This window comes from Acinonyx jubatus, chromosome A2 (genome assembly GCF_027475565.1).
Source record: "Acinonyx jubatus isolate Ajub_Pintada_27869175 chromosome A2, VMU_Ajub_asm_v1.0, whole genome shotgun sequence".
NCBI lineage: Eukaryota > Metazoa > Chordata > Mammalia > Carnivora > Felidae > Acinonyx > Acinonyx jubatus.
Genome location: NC_069383.1, coordinates 130,846,986 through 130,868,916, shown reverse-complemented (window position 1 = coordinate 130,868,916; position 21,931 = coordinate 130,846,986). Strand labels below are relative to the sequence as shown.

The following is a 21,931-nucleotide window of genomic DNA, read 5'->3' as shown; positions in this document are numbered from 1 at the left end:
AGCTACCATTTTATTGGGTCCATTTTTGGTGCTCTCTGTCAGGTGCATTATATATATTATCTCCTTCAAATCTCAGAGTTCATATAAGTTGATAATATTCCTACTTCATAGGAACTGAAGACATAAATTGCAGAAAACCTTTCAACTAGCAGGTAGACTCAGCTTGAAGCCTGGATCTGATTCTAAGACCAAGACCTACTCTCTCCACTTCATCAGGAGGTTCTACCTTTACACGTTAAACTGGTTTTAAAGTCTAAAATTGATGCTGTACTTGGAATGTGTTAATTATTCTGGAAAAAGTATGCTGAAGGCTGAGTCAACCTTACGACCCTTGAGGTGAGGCTAAAAACGCTTGATTTCATTCATCTCCCCCAACCTAGGTTAAGTATCTCATTTCTGTATTCCCATAGTCCTCTCTACTTACTTCTATCTTGCACAATTGACTCCGGGCTGAAATCACTTGCCGTGCTGACTGTACTTCCCTTGTAAATGTTGATGTTCTTGAGGATAGAAGCTGGATCTTGATCCTCCGGGTATTCCTGTTCCTAGTATAGGGTGGATGCTAAATAAATTTTTGATAGATGAGCTAATTAAAGAGGCTTAATTCTTGCCAATAAACTGGAAGATCTACTAGAAAGATGGGAATGACCATGTAAGCAGTGTCTAAATCTGCCAGGGACTGTACTAAAGAACATCCTTCTGGAACAATTTAGGCATACAGAGACTGAATGCAATCTGGAGTTTCATAGCTCAAACTCTTAGATCTATAAACTGTATAATCCCTTTTGAATCTCCTGACCTTATCTCCCAATCTTGCATTTATTCAAAAATCCCCTTTCTGCTGACCGCTAGTGAAATGCTTTAGCTGGGTTGCTGATCGTTCTTCTTTTTTATTCTATAACAGATATGCTAATCTCAGGAACGATGCATTTCAGGTCTAGCATCATTAAATTAGTGTCCCATTGCCTTGCTGCAATTTACTGCTGAGTCAGCATTTCCAGTACAATCTCTATTTTCCAGGGTTTCTAATTTGGCCATAAAAATTCACTCGGAGTAGAAGCTTGTCATAGGAAGTCCTGCTTCTGAATGGCATTTTTTTTCAAACAGAATCTTAAAATACATCGTTTAATGTAGGTGAACTATTGCAGAGTTTATAGATATTCAAGTGGAATTCTGGAAAGGGCCTTCAAGGCATTGTAACTTGTTCCTCGAAATGTTGACACTTCATCATGGACGTGTCATCAGGCAAGGTTTGAATAGATCCCTTTGTCCTGCCTTGGGTAATTGCCCTGGGTATATCGTGTAGAACATTTCCAGTTTTTGTGAACTCAATCAATTCTCGTTTTTGCAGAATTTCTTCTTTTTCATTACATTGTTTCCCCTTTCCATTTGTTTTTGTTCTTAGTTTTTCACCTCATGATCTCATCTACCACATCCATTATTTTTGCAGTGTGTGTGTGTGTGTGTGTGTGTGTGTGTGTATGTGTGTGAGATTGTGGTGTAAGAAGTGTCTACATGGGGAAATTGATATCAGTGCTTATGGTTGGCTCTCAAATGTTCACGTGGAATGATCCACTTTGCAGACGGTCTATATTTCTCCTCTGATTTTACTTTTCCCACCCATCTGAAATAAAACAGATTAACTCCTCTCCCCCCACTCCAATGCACCGTTAATGATTGTAAAGGCCTTTGTGGATTCTCTGAGGTATATCATTTTGGGAATGTATTGTGTTCTCCAGACTCGATAAAATCTCTTTGAAAGTCGTTGATTTAAATGCTGCTCTACATATGCCACTATTTTGAAGTGTATGGGTCCCTTTTCTTCCATTCTATGGAGAAGTGAAGAGTAGTTGGTCATACATGAACTCTTCGTACAGTTGTCCATAATGGGTAGTGAAAAGGATTAAGTTCAGGCCACAGTGCAGCAGCCTAAAAGAGAATTTGAACATAGATGAATTCCCAGAAGTTTTGCTATTTTGTGCATGGAGAACCATCAACTGTTGGAATTTTAGAATTTCATCTTCTCTCTGATGAGTGACTCTGAATCAACCAATAATGCTAACGGTGGAAAACATTGGTAAATTTGCAGCAACCTCCCTGGCATAAAGTGGGAACCCCCAACACCCTTTCTGCTATTAGCAAAACTGGTTAATCAGCAACAGTGAGACTCCCACTCCAAGCAGATTCTCTCCACTCCAAGCCTGTCTAAAGTCTTACGTTTAGAACAGGACTTTTTAGGATAACACTTTGATCTTAAGCTGTCTCAGAATAAATAATTGTACAATTAGGCCAACTAAGCTTTTGAATATAAAGTGCATGGATGTAGCTAAAAAGATAAGCTTAGACTGTTGTATTTATTCAGGAGCATCTGTTCCATGCCAGGTACATGGCTCTGGTCTAAAGATGCAAAAAGTAAAGAAGATGTGTCCTCTACCCTCAAATTGCCTGCAATCTGTTATGCAAAACAGATTCCTGACTGGTACCCTATAGTGCATTTTAGAATGAAAATAAGGTCTGTTTATTCAGCAAATATTCATTAAGTGTTATCTATGTTCAGGGCACTATTCTAGACTGTGGGAGTAGACTGATGAACTAAATAGGCAATACCTTGCCCTCCCATCTCCCAGGAAAGAAGAATGCACCAGTAGTCACCGTGTGTGTGTGTGTGTGTGTGTGTGTGTGCGCGCGCGCACACGCGCGTGCACTCACGCGTGTTCGGGAGTGGGGTGTGTGTGGCTAGTGACTTGGTTTTGCCCACTGCTATATCCCCTCCATCTAGTACAGTACCTGGTGCATAGTATATACTCAGTAAATATTTGGGAACTTGAATAAAAATAATCATGAGTAAAACAAGGTCACAGGTGCCTCAAAAGGAGAAACCCTCGCATGGCAAAGTGATCATCAGGGACGAAGGAAGGACTAGTTCCTTCTGTCTGCATCAGCTTGAGAAGTCCAGCCTGACCTTGAGTTGTTTGGAGGAGATGGAAGAGTGGAGAGAAGCGAAGCAGCAATGTCAGACAAGGGAGAGAAAAGCTCAAACAAGTGTAGATGTGAAAGACCATAAGGCATTCCAGAAATTCACTGCAACCCAAGCTCAGAGACTGGACAGGTGGTTTGGAACTCAACCGTGAAAGTCTTACTTGCCAGGGACAAGGTTTTGCTCTCCTATGGATTAGTGACACCTGAAAATGTTTAAGCAGACTACTCTGCATCCCATCTGCATTTCTGAGTTTCTCCTTTCCTGAGCCACCTCTACCACCATCTTGGGTAGTGTTTTGTCCTTCCTGTTAGTACATTTTCTTCCTCATCTGTCAGTCAACTAGACGGCTTACCATTCCTTTGAAATTTCGTCAGATCTGTCCTTTATGGTGAACAGAGTTGGATCTTGTGTCTCCTTACTTATAAAGTCACTAAACAACTTGGCATCTTGAAACCTCTCGCAAGGAAGAGCCACCTTCCTGGAACAGCTAACGGGATGCATTGCAGAGTGGGTGAGAGACCAACAGTGCAATCGGTAACATAAAGAACGCCAGCAGAATCTGCCTTCTCGCATTAAAAATTAACAATTTGCAATCTACAGCAAAGCCTGCCACACTCCTCCCTTGTGAAGCTCATAACGGGAGAAAGCACCCTCCCCAGAGGATAAGAAGGGAACATTTTTATACAGAGGTGCCAATTTAATCATCAGAGGAAAGTTCTGTGTATCAAAGGGAGGGCAGAACTCTCAGGAAGAGGCTGGTGGTTTAATAGCCCATTTGTGAGTCCTGAAATCCCGTTATAGGCTTGTATAAAGGCCAGAGGAAGTACATCCGCCACGAAGCCTTGCGCAGAGTAGACATGCAGTAAATATCTTCTGAATGATAAATAAGACCAAGGATGTAAACTAGCCACCTCTGGCAGATGCCTCAGCAGTAAGAATATTCTTAATATCATTTGCAGAAGCTTTACAGTTTAGAAAGGCTTTCATTAACACTGCCATTTTTATCTTCATTACTACCAAGCATGAGACGAGAATTTTCACCATGATTCACAGGGGTCTTAGGAATGGGAAGGGAACTAGTCAAGGTCACGTGGCTGCTTAGTGCTGTGGTTGGGACATGTACTCACATCTACCGAATCATAATGTAGGATGTTCCTTCTGTGCTCAAAGAGGGTAAGTCCCATACAGTAATGCTCTCATTCTTTAGGTGTGGTCTTAGGCGACTGCTTCAGAATCAGCTAGTAGGAGTCAAAATGCAAACTGGAGGCCTTCACCCAATCAAACTCTCTTGAAGTAGGATCCTGGGGGGAATCTCTATTATTAACGGCAGTGCTTCAGAATTCTCACCATTGTTGTCGATTTATTGGTCCTAACAAACTTCTTTCTTTTTTTTTTCTCTAATTTTATGTCTTTGCAAATACAAGACAAATTTGATTTGTTAAGCTCACTCTGAATCACTACACCTTGTTTTAGGTTGTATTCCTCCCAGCCTGGTGGCACTGGGTGTAACTAAAGATTCTTAAATCTCAAAATTTGATGAATTAGGGTGTGCCTATCAACTCACTTAATGTTGTTAGAGCAAATCATTCCCTGAAGTTCCCAGCATGTTCAGCACGTAATGTAGTAAACCACATAGTCATTCTCTGTTGTATATTAATATATTTGCCAACTTTGGAGCAAATAGTTAAAAACCGTACAACTTTGTATTTCTGGAAAGACTCAATCCTTAATCGCCATCACCCATTTAACCCATCTCCCCACTCATCTCCCCTCTGGTAACCATCAGTTTGTTCTCTATAGTTAAAAGTCTGTTACTTAGGAGGTACCTGGGGTGTTCAATCACTTGGCTGTCCAACTCTTGATTTCGGCTCAGGTCACGATCTCAAGGTTTGTGAGTTGAAGCCCCATGTCAGGCTCTGATGTAGTCTTTTGATGTAGTCCCAATAGTTTATTTTTGCTTTTATTTCCCTTGCCTGAGGAGACCTATCCAGAAAAAAAGTTGCTTGTGCTGCCTTCTAGGATTTTTATGGTTTCAGGTCTCTCACTGAGGTCTTTAATTCATCTAGAGTTTATTTTTGTGTACTGTGAATGTGGTCAGCTTTCATTCTTTTGCATATAGCTGCCCAGTTTTCCCAGCACCATTTGTTGAAGAGACTGTCTTTATCCCATTGCATATTCTTTACTCCTTTGTTGAAAGTTAATTGACCGTATAATGGTGGGTTTATTTCTAGGCTTTCTATTCTGTTTTGTTGATCTCCACGTCTATTGTTAAGCCAGTACTATACTGTTTTAACCACGACAGCTTTGGAATATAACTTGAAGTCTGGAATTGTGATACGTCCAGCTTTGCTTTTCTCTTTCAAGATTGCTTTGGCTACTTGCAGTCTTGTGTGTTTCCATACAAAGTTTATGATTGTTTGTTCTAGTTCTGTGAAAAACGCTGTTGGTATTTTGATAGCGATTGAATTGAATCGGTTGGTTGCTTTCGGTAGTATAGACATTTTAACAAGATTTGTTCTTCCAATCCATGAGGGTGAAATGTCTTCAAATTTATTTGTGTCATCTTAAGTTTCTGTCACCAGTGTTTTATAGTCTTTCACCTCTTTGGTTAAGTTTATTCCTAGGGATCTGGTAATTTTTGGCTCCGTTGCAAATGGGATTGTTTCCTTAATTTCTCCTTCTGCTGCTTCATCATTAGTACATAGAAATGCAACAGATTTCTGCACAGAGATTTTATATCTTATGACTTTACTGAATTTATGTATCAGTTTTAGTTGGATGGGGTATTTCAGGTTTTCTGCAAAATATATCATGTCATCTGCAAAATGGTCTAAGTGTTACTTTTTCCTTACCAGTTTGGATGAGTTTTATTTGTTTTTGTTGTCTAATTGCTGTGGCTAGGACTGAGGGTAGTATGTTGAATAAAAGTGGTGAGAGTAGACATTCTTGTCTTGTTGCTGACTTTAGGGGAAAAGCTCTCCGTTTTTGATGATGTTTGCTGTGGTTTTTTCATACATGGCATTTATTATGTCGAATTATGTTCACTCTAAGCTGACTTTGTTGAGGATTTTTATCATGAACGGATTGTATGCTTTGTCAAATGCTTTTTCTGTGTCTATTGAAATGATCTTATGGGTTTTATCCTTTCTCTTATTTATGTCATGTATCATGTTAATTGATTTGTGAATATTGAACCACACTTGTACCCCAGGAATAAATCCCACTTGATTGTAGTGAGTGATTTTTTTAATGTATTATGGAATTCAGCTTGCTAGTATTTTGTTAAGTATTTTCACATCTATGTTCATCAGGGGTATTGTTTGTAGTTCTCTCTCTGTCTCTCTCTCTCTCTTTTTTTTTTTTTTTTGTGGCATATTTATCTGGTTTTGGTATCAGGGTAATGTTGGCTTCATAGAATGAATTTGGAACTTTTCCTTCCTTTTCTGTTTCTTGGAACATTTTGAGAAGAATAGGTATTAACTCTTCTTTAAATGTTTGGTGGAATTTGTCTGTGAAGCCGTCTGGTCCTGGAGTTTTGTTTCTTGGGAGGTTTTTGATTTCTGATTCAATTTCTTTGCTAGTTGTCCATCTATTCACATTGTTTTGATTGGTTGTACATGATATCAAGGTAATTTCTATTTGAGGATAGGAATTAAATTCAGAAGACACTGGTTTTTCTTCAAATCCTACTGGCAGTTTATAATTGTGGCCAATAAATTCTGGTATCAAGGGCTTAGCTAAAAATTATTTATGATATTTGAAGTTATTTTACCTACCATGAGCTTGAAAATCTTTTTATAAAAACTTAGTTCAAGTAATCTAAATCTGCTGCTTAAGCCATTCAAGTAAGCGTATTTGGAGAGCCTGGGTGGCTCAGTCAGTTAAGTGTCTGACTCTTGGTTTGGGCTCAGGTCCTCATTGCCCCATGTGGGGCTCTGTGCTGACAGCATGGAGCCTGCTTGGGGTCCTTTCTCTCCCTCTCTCTGTCCTTCCCTGGGTTTCATGCATACACAAGCTTTCTTTGTCTTTCTCAAAATAAATACATTTAAAACAACAACAACAAAAAACACAAACAAGCATATATATATACATATACATATATATATATATATTACATAATATATAAAGTCTGTACCTTCTCAGAGTATACAGTCTTTATTTCATTTATAACATATCACTTATTTGCAGTAGTATTGGTACTGGAATACCTACCTTTTTCTCTGCATTAGATCTGTACTTCATTTTTTTTAATGTTTTTTGTTTTTGTTTTTGTTTTTTGTTTTTTTGAGAGAGAGAAAGAGTATGGGTGGTGAAAGGGCAGAGAGAGAGAGAGGGAGACACAGAATCTGAAGCAGGCTCCAGGCTCTGAGCTGTCAGCACGGAGTCTGATGTGGTACTCGAATTCACAGACCATGAGATCATGACCTGAGCCAAAGTCAGATGCTCAACCGACTGAGCCACCCAGGTGCCCCAGATCTGTACTTCCTTAAGGGAAGGGTCATATTTTTAACATCTTATATCTTGCACAAGGTCTTAAGCAAAACAGGTGTTACAACACTGGACCTCTATCGTGTCCTGAAATGATTCATGTCTCCAAGAATTGGTGCCCTTCTCCTGTTGAATCAGAGTTGACATTGAGTGACCAACAGAATATGCCAAATGTAGTGATGTGTGACTTCCAAACCTTGGTCATAAAAGTCACCGGAGCTTCTTCTTTTCTTGGATCATTCACTCCAGGGGATACCAACTCTCATGTCATGATGACTCTCAAACAACCTTTTGCCCATGTGGAGTGGAACTGAGGCTGCTGAATAAAAACCCAACACAAAGCTACTAGCCTTGTAGTTGAATCACCTTGGAAGTGAGTCTTTTTGACACCGCCATTACCTGACTGCAACAAAACAGAATCCAAGCTGGAATCACCCAACCAAGCACTCCCAATTTGCTTTACCACAGAAACCACAGACCAATAGTTGCTTGATCACATAGCAACTGAACATCTGTTTAATGGATAGGACTTTTATGGCTAATGGATGATCATCATTGCTTTAAGCCAATAACTTTTGGGTAATTTGTTACTCAACAATAGAAAATAAATACACAGTTTTATGACTAGAGACAAGAGCATGATGTGAAAGATTCAGGTTATTGGATGCATGCCAACTGCCATAATGATCATAATCTATATCTCATTCTGTTGGTTTATATGAAGATTTTAAGAGAAAAATTAATTTTTAACTAGGTTTTAGAAGAATAGATTATGGTGGTGAGGTAGAGAAAACAACTCCTACTTGTGGTAAATTCTCAAAAGATTAAACCTTCAGTGGTTGGTCAGAAGGTTTGATATCCTGGTAATGAGAAAGGATGCGAGTTGCAGAAAAGGCAAATTTGGAAATTTAAGAAAGAACTGTCAGGAAGCCCTTCCAAAATGGTGGAATAAGTCCCTGTAAAAATCTGCTCTCTGTAAAAGCAATAACAATTGCAAACATTCTCTAAATGAGCTTGTGTAGGAATTTGGAAGTAAAGGCTTCTAATAATTAATGTAGCACTTATTCAAAGAATGCAGCTGAATGTCAGTAAGAAAAGCAAGCTTTGTGACATCTTAAGTTTTCTTATTCCCGTTTCCCTGTCCAGGCAAGGTAGTAGCTGTGGAAACCGATAACCTCGCAACCATGCTATGTGTCAAAACCAACAGTTTGTGAGGCGCTGGGTAGGGCAAAACAGTTTGGGTTCTCTCAACAGCCCGATCCCTGGAGTATTTTCACTATTTATCTTATCCAGTAGCTCCTTGAAAAAAACCAGTTCTTAGGGCTTTCTTTTATGTAGTCTGATGCAGATTTGTCTGTGCAAACAGCCTATCCCAAGTGTTAAAACAGTCAGCTGCAGTGATTTAATCCTGAGGCAGGGATACAAGTGCTGACCAAAAAAATTAAAAGGAAGAACTGAGAAATAAGATGTCCATAGGAACATTTTAAATGCTCCAGCATATTTTAAATACTCGAATAAAAGCCCAGAAGTAACACACATGTTCAGGGCTGTGCCCATGTCAGAAATAAACTGAGAAGGTCCTGAACTGTGTTTTATCTGTGGGTCATATTGAGACTCAGTCCAGGGCAAAAGTGGAAAGCTAATTCAGAGTTGTAAAATGCCAGAACACTGGAGCCATGTCCTGAAACATACAGATACTCAGCAAAGACTGGGATACCTACTGGTTCCAGTTATGTAAGGAAATCTCTAACCATTCACTAGCTAACAATTAAGTTTCTCAAGCAGAGATGTGAGTGGCCACATGTACACACAATTCAGACATTACACAATTAGTCCAGAAAATTCACTGAACCATCACCAGTAACAATAGCAAATGTTGTGGAGGTGTGGGAGGCACCATAAAGCCTCCTCCCCAAAGACGTAGAAGTTCTCATGGTCAGGAGATAGGAATCTGTTCTGTTACCTGAAAAGGAGGAGTTAAATTAGCCAACAGCTGGCTTGGAAGAGATTATCCTGGATTATCTAGTTTCCAATTTAAAGGCTCTTTGAATGTGGAAGAGAGAGGAAGAAGACTTCTTCTCCTAGGGATAAAATGTGGCAAAGATTCAAAGAGCTGCTAATGACTTGGAAGAAGTGATAGGGCCACCAGTAAAAGAATGCAGGCAGTGTCTAGAAACTAGAAAAACCTTAAAAGAAAGAAAACAGATTCAATCACAGAGCCTCCGGTAGGAATGTTGTCCCGCCCACACTTTGGTTTTAGCCTGTTGAGACTCATTTTGGACTTAGGACCTGCAAAGCTGTAAAATGATAAATTTGCATAGTTTTAAATCACTAAATTTGTGGTAACTTGTTTCAGTGGCAAGAGGAAAGTAATATGGGGTCAGGGAGGACATGCTTTTCAGAATTGCAAGATTATATATTTAAAATGACAGGTTACAAAAAAAGAGGAAAGCATGTCCCATACCCTGGAAGAAAGCCAGTCAATAGAAACTATCCCAGAGCCAGCACAAATGTCAGACTTCATAAACAAAGACTGTAAGTAAGCTATTAAAAGCACTGAGTGAGGAAAAAAAAAAAAAGCATTGAGTGAACTACATTAAAAGTGTTTAATAAAAGTTATGTCTAGGGGCGCCTGGGTGGCTCAGTCGGTTGGGCGGCCGACTTCGGCTCAGGTCACGATCTCGCGGTCCGTGAGTTCGAGCCCCGCGTCGGGCTCTGGGCTGATGGCTCAGAGCCTGGAGCCTGCTTCCAGTTCTGTGTCTCCCTCTCTCTCTGCCCCTCCCCCGTTCATGCTCTGTCTCTCTCTGTCTCAAAAATGAATAAAACGTTAAAAAAAATTTTTTTTTAAAAGTTATGTCTAAAGATGAGTGAAAAACTTGAGAAAAATGTCTCACCAAATTGTCAATAAAGAGACATTATAAAAGAAAGAGGCAAATAGAAGTTCTTTGAGTTCTTGACATAATAAATGCCATATATGAAAAACCCACAGCAAACATCATCAAAAACTCAGAGCTTTTCCCCTAAAGTCAGCAACAAGACAAGAATGTCTACTCTCACCACTTTTATTCAACATACTACCCTCAGTCCTAGCCACAGCAATTAGACAAGCAAAACAAATAAAAGGCATCCATATTGGTAAGGAAAAAGTAACACTTAGACCATTTTGCAGATGACATGATACATTTTGCAGAAAACCTGAAATACCCCATCCAACTAAAACTGATACATAAATTCAGTAAAGTCACAAGATATCTCTGTGCAGAAATCTGTTGCATTTCTATATACTAATGATGAAGCAGCAGAAGGAGAAATTAAGGAAACAATCTCATTTGCAATGGAACCAAAAATTACAAGATCCCTGGGAGTAAACATTTGATCTGGCAGAAGAGAGAACAAAGAAAATTTGAATATAGATCAATTTAGTCCAAGATTTCTACTATAATCTTCCTTCCTCCCTTCCTTTCTTTAAGAATATTCTTTATTTAAGAATAAACCATTCTTAAAAAAGAATGAAGAAAAATGAACAGAACCTCAATCTGTGGGAACCTCATTACATGTACAGATATATAGATAAATGAATTAAGAAAAAGGAGGGAAACAGAAAAAATAGTGAAAAAATGACATAAATATTTTTAAATTTGATTAAAAAACCCCTGAATTCCTAACAGGATAAACTCACAGAGATGCACACCTACACATATGTTCAAGTTGTCAAAATACAAAAATAAATCTTGAAAGCAACAAGGAAAAACAGCTCATCATGCACAAGCCTCCTCAAAAAGATTAACATCACTTTTCATCAGAAATCATGAAGCCTAGAAGGTAGTAGAGATGTACTCCAAGGAAGAAATAGATAATTCAATAATGATAGACTTCAGTCTTCAATACCACCCTGTCAATAATGGGTAGAATAACACAGAAATAGAAAGCTTAAAAAATAGAGTTAAGAAGCATCTATACGGCACTTCAACCAATAACAGAATGTACATTTTTCTCCCAAGTACATGTGGTACATAGTCCAGGGTAAGCCATATATAAGTCCATAAAACCAGCCTTGATAATTGTAAAAGGATAAAAATCATAAGTTTATTCTCCAACCATAAGGTGATCAAATTTGAAATAACAGAAGGAAATTGGGGAAATCCACAAATAGGTGAAAATTAGACAACATAGTCATAAATAGTCAAGGTGTCAAAGATGAAAACTGCCAACGTTACACAATACATTGTGGTAAATAAAAATGAAGATATAAAATACTAAAACTTACGGGCTGTTACAAAAGCAGTTGCTTAGAAGGAAATGTATAGCAATGAATACCTATATTGAAAAAGAAGAAAACATTTAAAACTAACAGCCTAATCTTCCACTTAAGAAACAAGAAAAATAATGCTCACTTTGGCAGCGCATATATTAGAACAATGCAGAGAAGATGAGCGTGGCCCTGTGCAGGGATGACGTGCCAATTTGTGATGTGTTCCATATTTCAAAACAAAACAAGAAAAATAAGCACAAGTTAAACTGGAAGAAGGAAAGAAGAAGGGAGGGAGGAAGGAAGGGAGAAAGAAGGGAGGAGGGAGTGAGGAAGGAAGGAAGGGAAGGAGGAAGGATGGGAGGGAGGGAGTGAGGAAGGAAGAAAGGAAGGGAGGAAGGAAGATTATAGTAGAAAAAAATGAAGCAGATAATAGAAAAACATGGGAGAAAATCAAAACTTTGTGTTTTGAAAGCACAACAAGATTGACAAAACTTTACCTAGATTGATCCAGAGAAGGAGAGAAGACTCAAATATCAAATTACTACAATAAGGAGTCAAGAAGGGAATATCACTAATGATATTACAGAAATAAAAATAATGAGAAAATAATCTGAGTAATTGTATGCAAACAAATTAAACAGATTCCTAGAATGAAGTTTCTAAAAGTGAAGGAAGAAAAAATGTGACTATACCTGTAACAAGCACACATAATACATTAGTAATCAAATAATTTCCTGCAAAGAAAAGCCCAGGCCAAGATGGTTTCACTGATGATCCAACCTTAAACAATTAACACCAGTGGTTCGCAATGCCTTCTAAAAAAATAAAAGAGAACATAATGCTTCCCAGCTCATTCTGAGTCTGGTAGTATTCTGGTAACAAAATCAGACAAAGCTCAATATCCCTTATGAATATAGACATATCCTCATACAAAATACTTGTAAATAGAATCCAGGAATATATGGAAAGGATTATACTCCATCGCAAAATAGAATGTTTCCCTAGAATGCAAAGTTGGTTTAACATATGAAAATCAGTATAATAGACCATATTAATAGACTAATGGAAAACATCACATGACCATCTCAGTAGATGCAAAAAAAAAAAAAAATTGACAAAAGCCAATAGCCTTTCCAAAACAAACAAACTAAAAACTAGGAATGTAAAGGAATTTTCTAAACCTAATAAATTAGGTCCGCAAAAATCCCACAGCTAATAGCACACTTAACGGCCAAAGAAGAAATGCTTCCTTCTCTAAGATCAGTAACAAAAAAAGGATGTCTGTTCTCACCACTTCTATTCAACATTGTTTTGGAGGTTCTAGTCAGGGAAATTACAAAAGGAAAGGAAATACAGGTATCCAGATTGGGCACATTGGGAAGAAGCTAAACTCTCTCTATTTACTGATGCCCATGATCTTGATTTAGAAAATCCAGTAGAGTCCACTAAAAATCTTTTAGAATGAATAAATTATTATTAGAACTAATAAATGAGTTTGGCAAAATTCTAGAGTACCAGGTCACTATCAAAAAGTCTCTTCTAGGGGCGCCTGGGTGGCGCAGTCAGTTAAGCAACCGACTTCAGCCAGGTCAGGATCTCGCGGTCCGTGAGTTCGAGCCCCGCGTCGGGCTCTGGGCTGATGGCTCAGAGCCTGGAGCCTGTTTCCGATTCTGTGTCTCCCTCTCTCTCTGCCCCTCCCCCGTTCATGCTCTGTCTCTCTGTGTCCCAAAAGTAAATAATCGTTGAAAAAAAAAAAAAGTCTCTTCTATGGGGGCAGCTGGGTGGCTCAGTTGGTTAAGCACCCAACTTCAGCTCAGGTCATGATCTCATCGTCCGTGGGTTCGAGTCCCACATTGGGCTCTGTGCTGACAGTGTGGACCCTGCTTCAGATTCTCTGTCTTCCTCTCTCTCTCTCTGTACCTCCCCTTCTCATGCTCACTCTCTCTCTCAAAAATAAACATAAAAAAATTTAAAGTCTTTTGTATATTTATATACTAGTAATGGAGACTCTCAAAATTAAGAAGCAATTAAACTTTTATTAGCAACAAAATAAAATAGGAATAAACTTTAAAAAAGTGCAAGACGTATACACTGTAAATTATAAAACATGGCTGAAAAAATTAAATGTCACAGTTAATTTAAAAGATCATATGGTCATGATTGAGTTAACGTTAAGACAAAAATTTGATCCACAGAGTCAATGTAATCTCTGTCAAAATTCCAATTACTTTTTTACATTTTGAAAAGCTGATCTTAAAATTCATATAGAAATGCAAAGAACCTAGAATAGTCAAAACAGGATCATGTGTTTCTGCCATGAGGATGGAAATTATTATTTTATATATATAACAGAATTTTCATCCTTATGCTATATATATTTTATATATATCCTGTGTGTATGCAATAGTAATGAGAATCCAGAAATAACTCTTACATTACAGTTAACTGATTGTGACAGAGATGCCAACCAAGTTCAGTGGGGAAACAACTGTCTATTCAACATCTAGATAAGTTAATGCAAAAGAATGAAGTTGGACCCCTACCTCACACCATATGAAAAGATTCTTTATAATGGATTACAGAACTAAATGTAATAGCTAAAACTGTAAAACAGTATGAAGAAAATGGGAGTAAATCTTTGTGACCTTGTATCAGGCAGTAGGTTAGTAGCTAGGACACAGAAAGAACAAGCAATGAAAGAAGAAATGTTGAATTCAATTTTATCAATTATTACTTACCCTTATGAATAAACTTGTATTTCAAGGACACCATGAAGAAGTGAAAATACAAATCCAGGGGCGCCTGGGTGGCTCAGTCAGTTAAGCATCTGACTTCGGCTCAGGTCATGATCTAGTGGTTCGTGAATTCGAGCCCCGCGTCGGGCTCTGTGCTGACAGCTCAGAGCCTGGATCCTGCTTTGGATTCTGTGTCTCCCTCTCTCTCTGCCCCAACCCCGCTCACGCTCTGTCTCTCTCTGTCTTGCCAAAATAAATAAAATGTTAAAAAAAAAAAAGAAAATACAGATCCAGAATGGATGAAAGTATTTTCAGATTACATACTTGATAAATGTATAGTGTCTAGAATATATAAAAAACCCTTTTAACTCAACAATAAAAAAAAAGTTTTAAAGTGGGCAAAGAATTTGAATAAACATTTCTCCAAAGAAGACTTACACATGGCAAATAAGCACATAAAAATATGTTCAAAATAATGAGTAATTCAGGAAATAGAAATAATTACAGTGAAATACAATTTCACACCTATTAAGATGATTAAAATAAAAATGATAAAAACAAGAATTAGAAAGGATATAGGGAAACGGGAAGCTTCATACACCTAGGCATTGCTGATTGGATTGTAAAATGGTGCAGCCACTTAGGACAATAGTTGGGCAATTTTTTGGAAAAAAATTACTGAAGTATAATGACATGTAGTAACCTATTTCAGCTGTACATCAAAATAGTTTGATAATTTTATATAGTATGAAATGATCACCAAAATAACTCCAGTTACCATCTATCACCGTACAAAATTCTGATAATATCACTGTATTCCCTATGTTGTACACATGCCCATGACTTAATTATTTTATAACTGTAAGTTTGCACCTCTCTGTTCTCTTCACTTATTTTGCCACCTTCCCTATCCCTCCCCACCCTGGTCACCAGGTTTGTATCTTATATCTATTAGTCTATTTCTGTTTCGTTTATTATTGTTTCTTAGGTTCCACATATAAGGTAAATCATATGGTATTATTTTTGTCTGACTTACTTCACCTAGGAAAGTGCTCTCCAGGTTCATCCATGTTATTGCAAATGGCAACATTACATTTTTTATGGCTGAATAATATTCCCTTGCATATATGTATCCCATATCTTCTTTATCCATTAATTTAGCAATGTACACTTAGGTTGTTTGCATATCTTGGCTATTATAAATAGTTCTGTAATGAACACAGTGGTGTATATATCTCTTGAGATAGATTTTTTTTTGTTTTCTTTGGATTAAAAAAACCATAATCGGAATTGGTAAATCATATTGTAGTTCTGTTTTTAATTTTTTGAAGAATCCTATTTTTCTCCATAGTGCCTGCACCTATTAAACATTCCTACCAACAGTGGATGAGAATTCCCTTTTAATTACATCATTGCTAACATATTATTTTTTTTTCTTTTTGATAATAGACCATCTGATGGGCATGGCCTAATATTATGTTGTAGCTTTGATTTGCATTTCATTGATGATTAGTGATACTGAGCATGTTTTCATGTATGCATTGGCCAATCTGCATGTCTTTGGAAAACTGTATATTTAAGTCCTCTGTCCATATTTTATTCTGTATTTTATTTAATTTAAAAAATTTTTTTTAATTTGTGTGTATATTTATTTTATTATTTGTGTTTTTGTTATTAAGTTGTATAACTTCTTTATGTATTTTGAATATTAACCTCTTATTTGATGTATGGTTTACAAATATCTTCTCCAATTCACTATGCTGCCTTTTTGTTTTGTTGATAGTTTTCTTGGGTGTGGAGTTGCTTTTTAGTTAACATATAATCCCATTTGTTTATATTAGCTTTTGTTGCACTTGCCTGAGGAAAGGGTCCAAATATATATATATATATATGTTGCTAAGGCTGATGTCCAAGAGCTTTCTGCCTGTATTAGGTGAAAATAAAATCCTTGGATGAATTTCTTTAAAACAAACTTCCTGCCCATGTTTTCTTAAAGGAATTTTATGATTTCAGGTATGGTTTCAAGTCTTTAATACCATTTGAATTTATTTTTGTATATGGTGTAAGATAGTGGTCCAATTTCATGCTTTTGCATGTAGTTGTCCAGTGTGTTTATTTCTGGGCTGTCTCTTCCATTGATCTATGTGTCTGTTTTTCATATCAGTACCATGCTGTTTTGATTACTATAGCTTTGTAATATAGACTGAAATCAGGGGGCATGATGCCTCCAGCTTTGTTGTTTCTCAACATTGCTTTGGCTTATTCAGGGTCATTTGTTGTTCCATACAAATTTTATAATAGTTCTAGGTCTGTTAAAAATGTCATGGTATTTTGAAAATAATGGCATAGAATATGTAGGATGCTTTAGGTAATATGTACATTTTAAAAATATTCTTCCAGTTCATGAGTATGGTGTATTTTTTCATTTGTGTTGTTGTTCTTTCATCAAAGTCTCAGAGTTTTCAGAGTCCTGCATCCCATAGATTTTGGAAAGTTGTGTTTTCATTTTTATTGGTCTCAAGGTACTTTGTGATTTACTCTGCTATATTCATTCACCTGGTTTAGTAGCGTGTTGTTTAGTCCCCATGCATTTATTTTTTTCCAGTTTTCTTCTTGTAATTGATGTCTACTTTTATGCCATTATGGTTGGAAAGGATGCTTGATAAGATTCAGTTTTCTTTAATTTATTGACTTGTTTTATAGCCTAAGGTGTGATCTGTCCTGGAGAATGTTACATGTATACTTGAAAGAAATGTGTATTCTTCAGTTTTTTGGATGAAATGTACTGTGTATATTTGTTTAGTCCATCTGGTCTGATGTGTTAAGGCTAATGTTTTCTTTTTTTTGTTTTTTAAAGGTTTTCATAGACATACACTGATTCTTTTTTTGAATTTTTGTAATGTTTTTATTTATTTTTGAAAGAGAGAGACAGAGCATGAGTGGGGGAGGAGCAGAGAGAGAGAGAGAGAGAGAGAGAGACAGAATTCGAAGCAGGCTCCAGGTGCTGAGCCATCAGCACAGAGCCCGATGTGGGGCTCGAACCCACAAACTGTGAGATCATGACCTGAGCTGAAGCCAGACGCTCAACCGACTGAGTCACCCAGGGGCCCCTTTTTAAATTTTTTTTTGATCTTTATTTCTTTTTGAGAGAGAGAGACAGAGTGAGAGCAGGGGAGGAACAGAGAGAGAGGGAGACGCAGAATCTGAAGCAGGCTCCAGGCTCCGAGCTGTCAGCACAGAGCCCGACGCAGGGCTTGAACCCATGAACCGTGAGATCATGACCTGAGCCGAAGTTGGACGCTTAACCAACTGAGCCACCCAGGTGCCCCAAGGCCAATGTTTTCTTACTCATTTTCTGTCTGGGTAATCTATCCACTGATGATAAGTGGGGTATTAAAATCCACTACTATTATTGTATTATTGTAATTTTTACTTAATGTCTGTTAATATACACCTTATATATTTAGGTGTTTATATATTGGGTGCACAAATATCTACAAATGTCCTTTTCTTTATATGACTCCTTTATCATTTGCTATGTCTTCTTTTGTCTTTTGTCACAGTCTTGGTTTCAGTCTGGTTTCAGTCTGATTTGATCTGATACGAGTATTGCAACTCCAGCTTTTTTATATTTCTCTTCGCATGGAATATCTTTATCCATCTCTTCACTTTCAGTCTGTGTGTTCTTTAGATTTGAAGGGAGTCTCTGGTAGACCACATATAGTTGGTCTTGTTTTTTTTTTTTTCCATTCAGCTAATCTTTGCGAGCAGTCAGTCCATTTACATTTAAAGTAACTATGAATAGGTATGTATAACTATGAATAGGTAGGTAGTATTTTGGACTTGTTTTCTGGTTGCTTTTGTAGCTCTTCTCTGCTACTTTTTTCTCTTGGTCTCTTCCTATGTGGTTTGGTGGTTGTCTATAGTGTTCTATTTAAGTTCCTTCTGTTAATTTTTGTTTCTATTGTAGATTTTTGGCTTGTGGTAACAATGAGGTGTGTATATATATGATACATATATATATAACATATATATAACATATATAACATATATATAACATATATAACATTTATATAACGTATATATAACGTATATATAACATATATATATAACATATATATAACACATATATATAACATATTTAAATAAAACAGTCTATTTTAAGATTATAGTCACTTAGGTTCAAATACGTTCTAAAAGCACTACATTTTTACTTTCTACACACACACACACACACACACACACACACACTTTCATATTATTGATGTCAAGGTTTACATTTGGTTGTTTTGTGTACTCCTAAATCGCTTAATGTAGTTTTAGTTGATTTTACTATTTTTGTCTTTTAATCTTCGCACTAGCTTTTTAAGTAGCTAATCCACTACCTGTAGTAGGAGAATACCCTTTCACTTAGGACACTTATATTTTACTTATATTTACCTTCAGTAGTGAGATTTTTTTTTCTTTCATATATTTCCTTATTTCTAGTTTTGGTCTTTTCTTTTTCACCTAAAGACGACCCTTGAACATTTCTTACAGTGCCAGTTTAGTGGTGATGAGCTTCTTTAGTTTTTGTCTGGGAAACTCTGTATCTGTCCTTCAGTTCTGAATGATAATCTTGCTGGGTAAAATATTCTTGGATATAAGTTTTTCCTTTCTGGCACTTCAGATATATCCTGCCACTTTATTCTAATCTTACAAAGTTCTGCTGAAAAATCAGCTGATAATCTGATGGGGCTTCCCTTGTATACAACTCTTGGTTTTTCTCTTGCTGCCTTTCAGATTCTCTTTTATTTTTAACTTTTGCGTTTTTTTAAAAAAAATCATATCTTGGTGTGGATCTCTTAGGGTTCATTTGTTTGAGATACTCTCTGCTTTCTGGATCTGGATGACTGTTTCCTTCTCAAGTTTAGGATCATTTCAGCTCTTATTCCTTCAGATAAATTTTCTGCCTCTTTGTCTTTCTTTTCTCCTTCTAGACCCCTTGTAATGTGATTGTTAGCATGCTAGATGTTGTCTGAGAGGTTTCTTAAACTATCCTCAGTTTCAAAAATTGGTTTTTCGTTTTGCTGTTCTGATTGAGTTATTTCCATTAATTTTTTTTCCAGATTGCTGATCCATTTTTCTGTCTTCTCTAATCTGCTGTTGATTCCCTCTTGTGTATTTTTCATTTCAGTAATTGTATTCTGGTTGATTCATTTTTGAATTTTCTAACTTTGGTGAAGTTCTGTGTTCTTTCCATTCTTTTCCCAAGTTCAGTGAGCATCTTTATTACTTTCAACTCTTATGTTCATTTCTGTAGTTCCTTCCCACCCGTGAGGTTTTATCTTGTTGTTTCGTGTAAGAACATATTCCGCTGTCTCCTCATTCTTTTTGACTTCCTGTGTTTGTTTCTGTGAATGAAATAGATCAGCTACCTCTCCCAGTCTTGAAGGAGGGGCCTTGTTTGGGAGCATCCTCTCTGTAAACTGTGTGATCCTAGAGGTTCTGGGAGCTGGCTGGGACTAGAGTGGGTGTAGCCTGGGGAGGTCCCAGGATGCATTGCATTGGGGCCGCCCTGGCGGGTCAGCCGGGGCTGGTACAGGTGCTATCCAGGGGTTCCAGAGTGTGCCATTCCAGGGCCACACTATGAGGACAGCCGGAACTGAAGAGGGCACAGACTAGGGTTCTTGGGTCTCTATTTGCTGGAGCCACCCTCATGAGATAGCTGGAACAGGAATGGGCATGGTCCAAGGTGCACCTGAAGCATACTTTGCTGGAGTCAACTTTGTAGAACAGCTGAAGCTGGAGTGGGCACAGCCTGGTGGGGTCTCTGGGCATGCTGCACTGGGGCTGCCTTGGTGGGGTCGCTTGATCAGGCATACTTTGCTAGGGTTATCTTAAGTGGATGGCTGAAACTGTAGTGGGCTTTGGCTGCAGGAGGTCTTGGGATATGCCATACCAGGGCTGCCTTTCCAGGATGGATGGGCCTGAAGTGGGCATGAGCCAGAGGTTTCCTGAGATGTGTGTTTTGTGGCTGCCCCAGTGAGACAGATGGGGCTGCTGTAGGCATGGATGGGAGGGTCCCAGGGGGCTGCCGTATCAGGCCATTTTGGAGGTATAGTTGGGGGGGGGGGAGTGGATATAAAAACTGATGCTTCTCAGTGCCTCTGACCCCAGACAAAGTTCCAGCAGTTACCTGGTCTCTGGCACATGTTCTGAGGTTGGTAAATAGATTTCTTTCACTTACAGTCTAGTTGCCCTTTAAAATGCTTCCCCCCCAGCCCATTCCCTAGGGTGGATAAGTCTGCATACAGGCCCCTCAGTGATACCCCTCCCTACTCTAGGTTGTTGCAATGGAGGTAGGGTTCCTGTTACCATGCCTCCATCTGTCCTACCCTTCACGATGTGAACCCTCTACCATTTGTTGCGCAGTTGTTGAAATCACTGTCACTTGTTCTTCAGGGGCAATTGTTCTATATGTAGGTTTAAATTAGGTGTGTTTGTGGGAGGAGATGAGTTCAGGGTCATCCTACCTCACCTTCTTAGACTTGGCCTCTGCCATGTTAAACATAGTGTTCCTGTGTGACCCACCAATTCCACTCCAAGTTGTATACCTAAGAGAACTGAAAGCACATCCTCTGAAAAATCCAGTACACAACCATTGATAGCACCATTATGCATGGTAGCCAAAAGCAGAAACAGCTGAAATGTCCATCAACTGCCAAATGTGTAAGTATAATGTGGTTTATAGAACGGAATATTATTTGACTATAAAAAGGAATGGAGTGCTGATAAATGCTAGAAATGTACAAACCTTGAAAATAATATGTTAAATGAACATAGCCAGTCAAAAATGCCATATAATACAGTATTCAATTTTATGAAATGGCCAGAATAGACAAATCCATAGGGACAGAAAATAGATTAGTACTTTCTAAGGCCTGGAGGTAGGGAAGAGTAAGGGGTGACTGCTACCCTAATTGTTATGGGTTTTTTTTTTACTGAGATGGTGACATGTTCTAGAATTAGGTAACAGTGATGTTTGCGCAACCCTGTGAATATACTAAATACTGCTGAATTGTGAAATCAAAAGTGTGAATTTTATGGTATTGAACTATATCTTAGTAAAGCTGTAATATATAAAAAAGAAGAACCTTTTAAATTAAGTAACATGTCATTAAAACTATAGTAATTGAGGTTACGGAAGCAGTGTTAATTCAGGAACCAGAACAAAAGCTAGGAAATCCTTGTCCTCAGTGTGTGTGTTGAGAAACGTGCTTCACGTAAAACTCTCAGTAGAGATGGTTCAGATTATAGTAGTAGAGATAGTTATCAATTTGGGCAGCACAGTATCATGGTGGCACTCGGCTGTGGACTAGGAATAAGGAGAACCTAGCTGGAATTCTGGTTCAGGTTTCCGACTGCAAGTGTATGTGTGTGTGTGTGCGTGTGTGTGTGTGTGTGTGTGTGTGTACCACATTTTTATCCATTCAT

General features: G+C 37.8%; 1 protein-coding gene and 1 pseudogene across 2 annotated transcripts in view; both read left to right on the top strand.

Annotated features, from left to right (window-relative positions):
• TAFA1 (TAFA chemokine like family member 1) overlaps positions 1-21,931 on the top strand; it is a 500,491-nt gene that overhangs the window by 140,077 nt on the left and 338,483 nt on the right. The gene's annotated exons all lie outside the window — the stretch shown is intronic.
• Positions 11,857-11,954, top strand: LOC113593617 (uncharacterized; annotated as a pseudogene).